Genomic DNA, 10165 nt, shown 5'->3' with positions numbered 1-10165 from the left:
CTTTAAAAAAAAACAAAATCTTTACGAAACAAAAAATAAAAGCTATGCCGTGGAGCCAGTGAGGCATATGATTAAGAACTTGGGCTATGGAACTAGATTTTCTAGGTTCGAATCCCAGGTCTACCTCTTATTACTTGTATAACCTTAGTCACTTATTACAGATGGCCCCTGACTTAGGATTTTTTTGACTTAACAATGGTGTAAAAGTGATACACATTTAATAGAAACCTTACTTGGGATTTGGAATTTGGCTCTTGTCTGGGGCTAGTGATATGCAGTAGGATACTCTGTCATGATGCAGGCCAGAGGCAGTGAGCCAAAGCTCGCGGGCAGCCAGGCTGTCACAAGCATAAACAACCAATACACTTACAACTGTTCTGTTTTTCACTTTTGGTACAGTATTCAATAAATTACATGAGATAGTCAACTCCTAATTATAAAACAGGCTCGTATTAGATGATATTGGCCAACTGTAGGCTAATATAAGCATTCCAGGCACTTTTAAGGTATGAGGTTCAGGAGGGAGGTGTATTAAAATCACGTTCAATTTAATATTTACAACTTAGGAAGTAACTCCATGTAAGTTGAGAAAGATCTGAATACCTCTCTGTACTTGAGTCTCGAATATAAAATGCGGAGAGGTGTGCCTGGCTGGCTCCATTGGTGGAGCATGCAACTTTTAATCTCAGGGTCATGAGTTCAAACTCCATGTTGGGGGTGGAGCCTACTTAAAAGAAAAGAAAAGAAAAGAAAAGAAAAGAAAAAAATACATTATACAATGGGGGAAAAACATAGTACCTCCCCACTACTGTGGAGGTTAAATAAATTAATATTTGTGAAAAGTTCAGAACAACCCCTGCCCAGTAAGTGTTCAGGAGCTGTTACTGTGGAAGGCACATGCTTGTTGTGGGATCTGAGTTTCAAACTTTGGGTCTTAGCTAGAAAAAAATTCACTCATTTAGTTATAAATGATTTTTTCCCGGTGCTTCCCAAACGTCCACAATTAGGCCAGCTGCTAAAGAAAGAACGAAACAACCACCACTATCACCAGTTCCTGAATGGAAGAAGTTTAAGATATGAACTCTGATCTCAAACAGCCTACTGGTGTGAAATCACTAAAGTATGTGAAACAATCAAGGTAGAGTTAAGCGCTGCTAACCGAGAAAGCCTGAAGTTCTAGCTGGTAGGAGAGAAGGAAGTGGTCTGTGCTGACGGAAATAGCTGAAGAAGAACGGATAAGAACTGTCGGAGAGGAGGAAACAGGCGTTATTCCAAGCAGACAGGAGCACTCGAGCAAAGGAATAATTCGGGGTTGGAAAGGTGAGGGCAGTGGGAACCGAGAACAAACAAGGGTGTGGGACCAGATTATGGGCGGTTTAACATTGAAGTACAGGCCCCCAAGTCCTCGTGCAGGAGTAAAGGGGAGTCATTTTAGGTTCCTGGGAATGTTATTTTAACCAAGTAGAGAAAAACTGGAGGCTCAGGCTGAGCGAAAGCAGCGCCCAAAGTCTAAGACTATTTCGTCCTTCACCTTGCTTGGAACGTTCGTTCACGTAAAGGTGGGAGTGTCAAGCAACAGACACGACCAGGAGACGTTCTACCTGGAAATCAGGAGCTCAGGCCGACGCGCCAAGCCCTTGATGCCTAATTCCAGGCTGGAATTTTACTGACTAGCCAGCTAACCAAGTTTAGCACATTGTCAGGAGCTCGCTCACTAACTGTTACCCGTATTGATGCCGAGGGCCTCGTTTCACTGAGAAAGGACGATGGGAAAGGGTGAGGAGGGTGAGAAAGTGAAAGGAAAGCGACAGAGGCGGGGAAGGGGATAGATGCGAGCCGACCGCCAGGGTCCAGCCGCGAGGGGGTCGGGGGGCCCTCAGGGGCCCCCTGGGGACCCGGCCTCGGGCGCGGCGCGTGTGCTCGCGGGCGGGGCGCCCCGCGGCCGCCGGCGGCCAATCCGGGAGGGCGTCCGGGGAGGGGCGGGGCCTGCCGGCTCGGGCGCCGCGAGTCCTCCTTTTTGCACACACACGAATACAAAGAGCCATACGACCTTCGGGTATCCTTTTTCCATTTTTTCCCTCCTTAATCTTGTGTGTGTTTTCAAAAATTTTAAAAATAGAGATCTGTGGCAGTGCTGGGGTGAGGAAACTGTTGCTAAGGGGAATTTGCGCTTTCCCCCATTTCTTTTTCTGTCTCTCTTCCTCTTTCTTTTTCCTGGTCAAGGTTTTAAATATACCAAGAAGTTGAGAAGCAGGATGGCCGTGTACAACTATTTCCAGCCAAATTTATAGAGATTTTTTTTTTCTTTTTGTTATCACATTTTAAGAACTGGTAAATTTTTATGGCCGAGGTATTTAAAACATTTAGCCGCTTGGGGAGTATAGATTTCTTTTTTCTTTTTTTCTTTTTCTTTCTTCTTCTTCTTCTTCTTCTTTTTTTTTTTTTTTTTAGGCGGGGCGAAGGGATAATGTAAATTTCTGCCACGGGCAACGTCAAGGGCAACGTGGAAAGAAGCGGAGACTTGAGAGACTCCCTCACAAAGCTGTTGGCGTACGTTTTACACACCCTCCCCCAGAACCAAAACCAAGTGGCTTGAATGTGGCAATTGTCCAAGGCCAATCGGTTAAAAATGTTTGGATGTTATAATTGAGACACTCATCTCCCCGGGGAGGAGGGCAAAACCCTTCTTACAAATGTGTCTTACATTTTCAGGAAGACATTGTGTGTTTGTGTGTGTGTGTGTGTGTGTGTGTGAGTTTTGAAGCAAATGATTTCATAAAGATTTATCCTGGGGTTTTGTGCTTTGTGTATATGTACAGTATGTGTATATGTGCCACATCAGATTCTGTTTTCAAAAGAGATTACCTTTGATTTTATGTGTGCAAAGTGGCCCTTATTAGGATGGGATTTTTTTTTTCTGTTGTGTTCCCAAATGTGATCCAAACAGGATTTCGTGTGCAAATTAGAGCTTAGAAGAAATCCTATGCTTAGCACACTTAGGCACGTTCATTTTATGTGCATTTACTGTATTTTTCTACTCCTCTAAAGTCTCAGATTAGTGAATAATTAAATAATTGCCAGGGAGTGTATAGTCCATGTGGCAAATGAGGGTAGGCAATTTATTGAATCTGTGGTTCAAAGTCTTCTTTACTGACTGTTTTGCCTTGAGTGGTTTTGCTTTTTATTGTCTCATGTTCTTAAATGTACAGCTGTGTATATTTTGGCCTTTATGTGTGGTTTGGTTGGTGTGTTCAGAAAGGAAGTTTTCTCTTGGCTTTTTGACAAAGTGGTCGTTTATAGGTTGGGATTTGTTCGAAAAGCTCCACAGCTGGCAAAGTGTCAGGAAAATAATCCAGTCAAGTCCAATTCTCAAAAACCGTTCCTGGGGGTTGTGATGGGGGAGGGGCGAAGAGGAGGCAAAGGTAAATAATACATAGGAGGCGGATACGAAATGCATTGTGGTTATCGTGTTGCATTTTTGGATTGAGAAGCCTTCTCCCCAGGTCTAAGAGTCACAGAGAAAAGGGTAAGAAATCAGAGGACAAAACAAGCACAGAGCAAAGCCTCCTGTTACGTGAGCCATAGTCTCACTTCATCCTGTTACTGAACCACTGTCTCCTGTTAGGAGTCATACTGAAAATATATTCAAATCTGTATTCACAGATTGGGGAGTGAAAGCATAGGAAGTATATGGGGCGATGAGGGAGAAACTGGAATGTCACCAGCGAAGTAGCAACCAGGATATAAAAAAGGATCTGTAGAGTTCAAATTTAATTACAACAAAGCCTCTGTAGGATGACGGTAATACATTTCCATTCCTCAGCCAGCGCCCTACTCAGTTTCAAGTAGTATTTAGGACGCCGAAACAACAGCTTTAAAATTGTTTGTCCAGGTCTTGAAATTCACTGTAATGGAAGTGGCCCTCTGTGGGCTCTCCGAACTTCTTACCTGTACCGGGTGTGTTTTTATTTCCTAACAATGCAAGTCAGATCAGGACTTAATAAAATATCTCAAATATGGATCATTCCACAAGTTTAGACCTGCATGCATATCTTTGAAATCTAGTCAGATTCCAGTGACTTTGTGATGGCAGCTTTGCCGGGAATTTTTAATGGAGTTTTGTTCTAATTCTTTTCCCCAGCACTGCAGGCCATCGCTTTTTAGCTTCTTGGGAGAGAGAGCTCGTCGTCCCAGGGAGGTACACAACCCAAGCCTCTGACTTGCTTGATTTTTACAAGGAACCTAGGCTCATGTCCAGTGTCCTTGATTTGAGTCCCACGAACATATGATTGGCTTGGCCTTCCTACCAAAGCACAGCTAAACTCGGTTGACTGTGGGACTCGCGGGGCTCCTAAAGATGAAAACTTTGAACTAAAGGGGAACTGCCACCTTGCTAGTGGTATCTAAAAGATCCGTAACCAAGGCCGACAGGAATTAAAAGCCTTCCACCACCAAATGTATGAGACCTATTTGTGGCATTGAATTTATAATCGTGTACACGCAGCTTTGTAAGCAGCAAAGAACAAACCCGTGTAAACAAAACAAAACAAGCTAAAGATGGCGCCTGACGGCCTTGAAAAAGCCTCGTAGTCGTGTCCCTCCCTGAAGTGGCCCCTCCCCTCCCTGGCTCGTTGAGTGATTGTGGATTGCAGCCAATAACGTCCCTGGTCCTGCCCCCCACCGTCCAATCGCCAATCACCGGGAGCCAGAGGACGGGAGGGGCGGTGCCTCCCCGCGTGCGCGCGCTGGCGGGGTACACGGGCCGGCGCCGCGGTCTCCCTTTCCAGGCTGCGCGCTCGTGTTGGCGCCGCTGAGTCAGCTGGAGCGGCGGCGCGGGGCACACGCGGTGGAACACCCGTGACGGGAACACCTGTAGGGCTGCCAGAGTCCGACCGCAGCGGGAAGTTCCCGGCGGCTCTCAGCCCAAGTCCGCAGAGCTATTGTGGCCACAGAGTCAACCCATGGTGACCCGGCGAGATCCCTGACCGCGCCTCGGGCCACGGTGCTGTTTGCCGCTACACCCCTTTCCCCGGAACCCCCAGGGCACTCTCTGCGGTGGGGCTCACGGGCGAGTCGCCCTGACCCGAGGGCAGTCAGTGCTCGAGCTCTGTTCTCCCTGTGTCGGAAATGGTTGTACTGTCCCTGGTGCCCACCTTGTCATCTTTGATTAATATTTAATCAACTAACATTTACTGAGGGCTCGCGGAGCGCATGATGTAGCTTTTGGAGCTAGCTTTTCATTTTTCAGTTGATCTAGAAATGCAGGACTTGTCCTTTATGTCAGGCACATTTCTATAAAGATCTTAAACCGAGAATTTAATCTTAGCAAGTTGCACTTTTAACAAATGTAAATAAAAAAGACTGCTACACTAGGCTAAAAACTCTTAAACCACTATACAAGTATACTTGGAATCTTCGGATTAGTGGAGGCTTTTCTTAGAATCTCATTCTCCCCTTAGGTCCACATCTCTCTCTTTCTCTCTCTCTTTTTTTCCCCCCGAAAATGAGGTCTTAGATTTTCTCTGCAGATCAGTAGATGGTTCGATCTTTCAAAATGTGGGAAAATAATATTTTCTGGTGTTTGCTTACCTGCTCTGGTGTGGTAAAGGGGCTCTTTTTTGATAGAAACAGGTGAGCCATATTGCACCTTCAAGTGGAGGAGTAGGGCTGACCAGCACGGTTGGAGCTTTAAGTGGCCATTTTCCTTTATTTATTTCTTAAAATGAAAATTATGGTATGAATTGCTGTGCTTTCAGTAATCGCATTTAAGGAAGTCCATTGCTAGCGTGACCCTGAATGAGTCAAGGGCCCATTATAAAGACATATATCATCAGAGTGATACCATATCATACACATCTATTAAATCGTGAGGAAACTTTTATTTTTCACAGTTTGGAGGTGAACTCAGTCATGCAGAAAATTCAAACTCAGAATGGGTTGAAAGCAAGCAAGGGAGCTGCCAGGAGGATGATATATTTAGTTCTAACACAAATACATGTGACTTGGGAGGAAAGGTGTAGTTAAGATTATGGACAGTCTCACCCTGAACTGTCTGAAGAAGATGACTTTTCTTTCTTTTTTATCTAAATATTTATGAAGAAAATATAAAAATTACCAAAAAGTACATTTTCTGGACCCTTTCACATGTGTTAAAATTAGACCAACACTGAATGAACCCCAAACATATATTTTATGCAAACTTAAGTTTGACAGCTGCTGTCACTTTGTATTGGCAACTCGTCAAAAGATTAGTGATCTTTTTTTAACACTCAATTCTAAAAGTTGATAGCATTTTGCAAAAAGCTTACATATTATTCCTGGTGGTCAACCTTAGTTTACTCCTTTTTTTTTTTTCCTTTCCGGAATGAAAATATGAATTCTTGGCTTGAAAATAAATTAGCAATCTGAAATCGCAAAAGTTGATCCTATTAAAATGTTTAGTAATGGTGGTTTATATGCTGCCCAGATTAATTCACTATAGTTAACCATTGTTTTGCCAGACATTCCATGGATTGCTTCATGGGTTATTGAATTAAAGTTCTACGTTACAGAAGTAAAATAAGGATGTCAGAATAAAGTTTATGCACCTTCATAATGTTGGCAGGGTTAAATGGGCTCTAGAACCATGAACCAGTGTTGGAAAAAAGCAAGAATAATTAATTGTGTTAGTTTGGGAGCATTCGAAAACGATTTAACAGGTTGTAACAACAGATAATGCAGCACTTTTTATAATAAAGTTCTATTATCAGTTTGGATTATTCATAGTGAGGAAAATCTTCCTCTAAGTAAAAAGAGAGTCTCCATAGTGTATCTCTTTGTCTTCCTCTCTCCACCTCAATCTTTGCTCTGTATTTATTTTTTCTTCTCTGCAGTTTCAGGGAAGAGTTACCCTTCCTTCCTTCTCACATTGGGAGGATCCTTCCTAGAAGAAAACTTAAATTCTTTTCTAATATCTTCATCGTTTACTTTCTCACAGCTTTCTTCTTTCTTTCTTTCTTTCTTTCTTTCTTTCTTTCCTTCCTTCCTTCCTTCCTTCCTTCCTTCCTTCCTTCCTTCTCTTCCTTCCTTCCTTCTTCTTCTTTTTGTCTTTCTTTCTTTCAAGTCTTGTTCTTCTTCTCCTTTTTTTTTTTTTTAAGTAGGCTGCACATGGGGCTTGAGCTCATGACCCTGAGATCAAGAGTCACATGCTCTACTGACTGAGCCAGCCAGGTACCCTTGGTAGATCTATTTTTAATTTTTGGAGGAACCTTAATACTTTTGTCCAGAGTGGCTGCACCAGTTTGCATTCCCAACAGCAGTGCACCGGGCTCCTTTTTCTCCACATCCGCCAACACTTGTTGTGTCTTGTGTTTTTGATTTAACCATCCTGAGAGGTGTGAGATGACAGCTCATTGTGGTTTTGATTCGCATTTCCCTGGTGATGAGTGATGTTGAGCATCTTTTCCTGTGTCTCTTGGCCATCCGTATGGCCATCTGCTTTGGAGAAATGTCTCTTCATGTCTTCTGCCCATATATAAATTGGATTATTTGGGGTTTTTTGCATTGAGTCGTATAAGTTCTTTATATTTTAGATACCTTTATTGGATATGTCATTTGCAAATATCTTCTCCCATTCAGTAGGTTGTCTTAGTTTTGTTGACTATTTCCTTTGCTGTACAGAAGTTTTTTGTTTTGATGTAGTCCCGATAGTTTTGTTGTTGTTTGTTTGTTTTTTAGAGAGGGAGAGGGGGGAGGGGCAAAGGGAAAGAGAATTTTAAGCAGACTCTACGGCTAGTGCAAAGCCTATGTTTGGTTCAGTCTCACGATCCTGAGATCATGACCTGAGCCAAAATCAAGAGTCTGACGCTTAATTGACTGAGCCACTCAGGCGCTCCCCAATAGTTTATTTTTGCTTTTGTTTCCCTTGCCTCAGGAGATATATCTAGAAAAATGTTGCTGCGGCTAATGTCACAGAAATCACTGACCTTTTTCTTTCTGCTTTGTAAATACAGTAAAGCTCTAGAACCTCTTCTGACTTCCTTGTTACTTCCTTGCTTTCATAACTAAACTCTAGAAGACTTGATTTCATGTCTCATTTGCATTTTCTCTCCATCAATTCCTCTTTCATCTACTGCATAGTATTACTTTCACTGAAAAATCACTTCTCTGGTCATGACCAATGACCATCACAGACAAATAAATTGTATCTCCTTAATTTTCATCTTTTTTAGCCATTCTGCTGCACCTGTCACAGTTGATTAGAGCCACGTTCTTGAAATTCTTTCTACTTTGACTTTCATAACACTCCTTTTCTCCCACCTCACTGACCATTCTTCTCTTTTAATGAAGCCTCTTGCACAGATTGGCTGTAAGCGCTGTCCTTGGCCTTTGCATTTCACACTTTCTCCTTTCTCCTTGGAGAGTGCATTCACTTTCTCAGGTTCAACTACAACCCTCCTGCTAAAGATTCTAAATCTGCATTCCAGCTCTGACCTTTCTCTTGTTTTTTTTTTTTTTTTTTTTGGTCTTAGTTGCTATCAGGACATCCATTTAAAGATGTTGCTATCAGTCTGAAATTTAACTTGTTAAGTACACACATCTGGGGCTCCTAGCTGGCTCAGTTGGTAGAGCATGTGACTCTTGATCTCAGGGGTGGTGAGTTTGAGCCCCAAGTTGGGCCTAGAGCTCACTAAAAAATAATAAATAAATATCTATATACATACACATCTTCTCTAATATGGTGGTGCCTCCTCTCAACGTCCTCATTTCCTTTTTTTTTAAATTAATTTATTTATTTGAGAGAGAGGTTGTGTGGGTGGGAGGGAGGGAGAGAGGGAGAGAATCTAAGGCGACTTCCCCACTGAGCACAGAACCTGATGTGGGGGCGATCCCACAACCCATGAGATCATGACCTGAGCCAAAACCAAGAGTCAGACAACCAACCAACTGAGCCACCCAGGCGTCCCTCGACGTTCTCATTTCTCTCATTCTGTCAATGGTACCATCTTCTGACCGTCGGGTTGATAATCTTGAAGTTGTCTTTAGCCCACATTTCTGTCCCCTGTATTTATTAAATAAAGAAATATCATCAGGTCTTCCTTCAGGATGTTGAATCTTCATATCCACAACCCTCATTCTCAACTCACTTCAGGATTGAAGAGTCTCCTAATAATCTCTCCCTCTTCCACTTTCGGTATCTAAGATAGGCGTCAGCAAACTGGAGCCCATAGGCTAAGTCTGGCCTGCCATCTGTTTTTATATGGCCCATGAGCTAGGAATGGCTTTTATATTTTTTAATGTAAGTGTTAAATATACTATCTTCCGACATTTCTGTGTCCATCAATAAAGTTTTATTGGAACACAGTCGTGCTCATTGTTTATGTATTGTCCGTGGCTGCTTTGTGCTGCAATGGCAGAGTTGAGTAGTTGTGACAGCAACCACATGACTTGCAAAGCCAAAACGACTTACTGTCTGGTCCTTTACCGGAAAAGGTTTGCTGACCCCTACTCTAAGGGTTTCTTTGCCATGGTTTTCAAAGTCCTGTGTCAGCTTTCCATACCTTTGCTCTGACCTCGCACACGTACCGTGGAAATTCCTGTAATGTGTGTTTTTTCCTCTCATCTCTCGTGCCTTCTTCCCACCCTCCCAGTTCCTTTTATACATTGCCCAAGGCTCAGTTGGAGGTTTTTCTTCTGTAAGACCCCTTTCTCATATGATTTTGTTCCGTTGATCTATCCATTATTTTGAACTATCTCCTCAAGAATTCTTGTCTGCACCGTATTTTTAGGCACTTGTGTGTATTTTTGCTTTGTTCTTTAGACATTCCATTCTCACATATGCTGTAAGCTCATTCCATGTAGGGACTTTGTCTTCCCTTCATTTGAGTACTTGTGGCAATCCGTTTCGGTGACTCATCCTTCAGCAGGGCCTTGCATACAGAGAATTTTTAGAAACTTTTTTTTTTCAATTTTTTTTTTTCTCTAATGGGGATGTATGTAGCTAATGAAATTTGTGTTTTGTTTTGTTTTTAATCCAGATTATCCAGCATTTAAGTTGTTATCTGGTTAGTAAATATTATAATGTGAAAGATTCCTTTATTACCTGCTGACTTTGCTTTCTTTCCTTGTCCTTTCATTGCAATGTCTTAGAGCTTAAGTGGATACAGGAGCCAGGACAATTAAGTCA

The 10165-nt window shown here is 42.5% G+C and overlaps 1 protein-coding gene across 9 annotated transcripts in view; it reads left to right on the top strand.

Moving 5' to 3' along the window:
- Window positions 1-2004: 2004 nt before the first annotated feature.
- CUNH14orf93 (chromosome unknown C14orf93 homolog) overlaps window positions 2005-10165 on the top strand; it is a 21546-nt gene continuing 13385 nt past the window's right edge. For 5 of the 9 annotated variants that reach the window (XM_040620718.1, XM_040620716.1, XM_040620715.1 and 2 more), the window contains exons 1-2: window positions 2005-2350; window positions 2452-2550. The gene's annotated coding sequence lies outside the window, so the exon portion shown is untranslated. Of the gene's footprint in view, window positions 2551-10165 lie in introns of all 9 variants that reach the window. The other 4 variants (XM_040620723.1, XM_040620720.1, XM_040620722.1 and 1 more) reach the window with 4 other exon arrangements.

Source organism: Ursus maritimus, unplaced genomic scaffold, assembly GCF_017311325.1.
Source record: "Ursus maritimus isolate PB19 unplaced genomic scaffold, ASM1731132v1 scaffold_36, whole genome shotgun sequence".
Classification (NCBI taxonomy): Eukaryota; Metazoa; Chordata; class Mammalia; order Carnivora; family Ursidae; genus Ursus; species Ursus maritimus.
The sequence above is the reverse complement of the archived record's forward strand: the minus strand, read 5'-3'. Positions and strand labels throughout refer to the sequence as shown.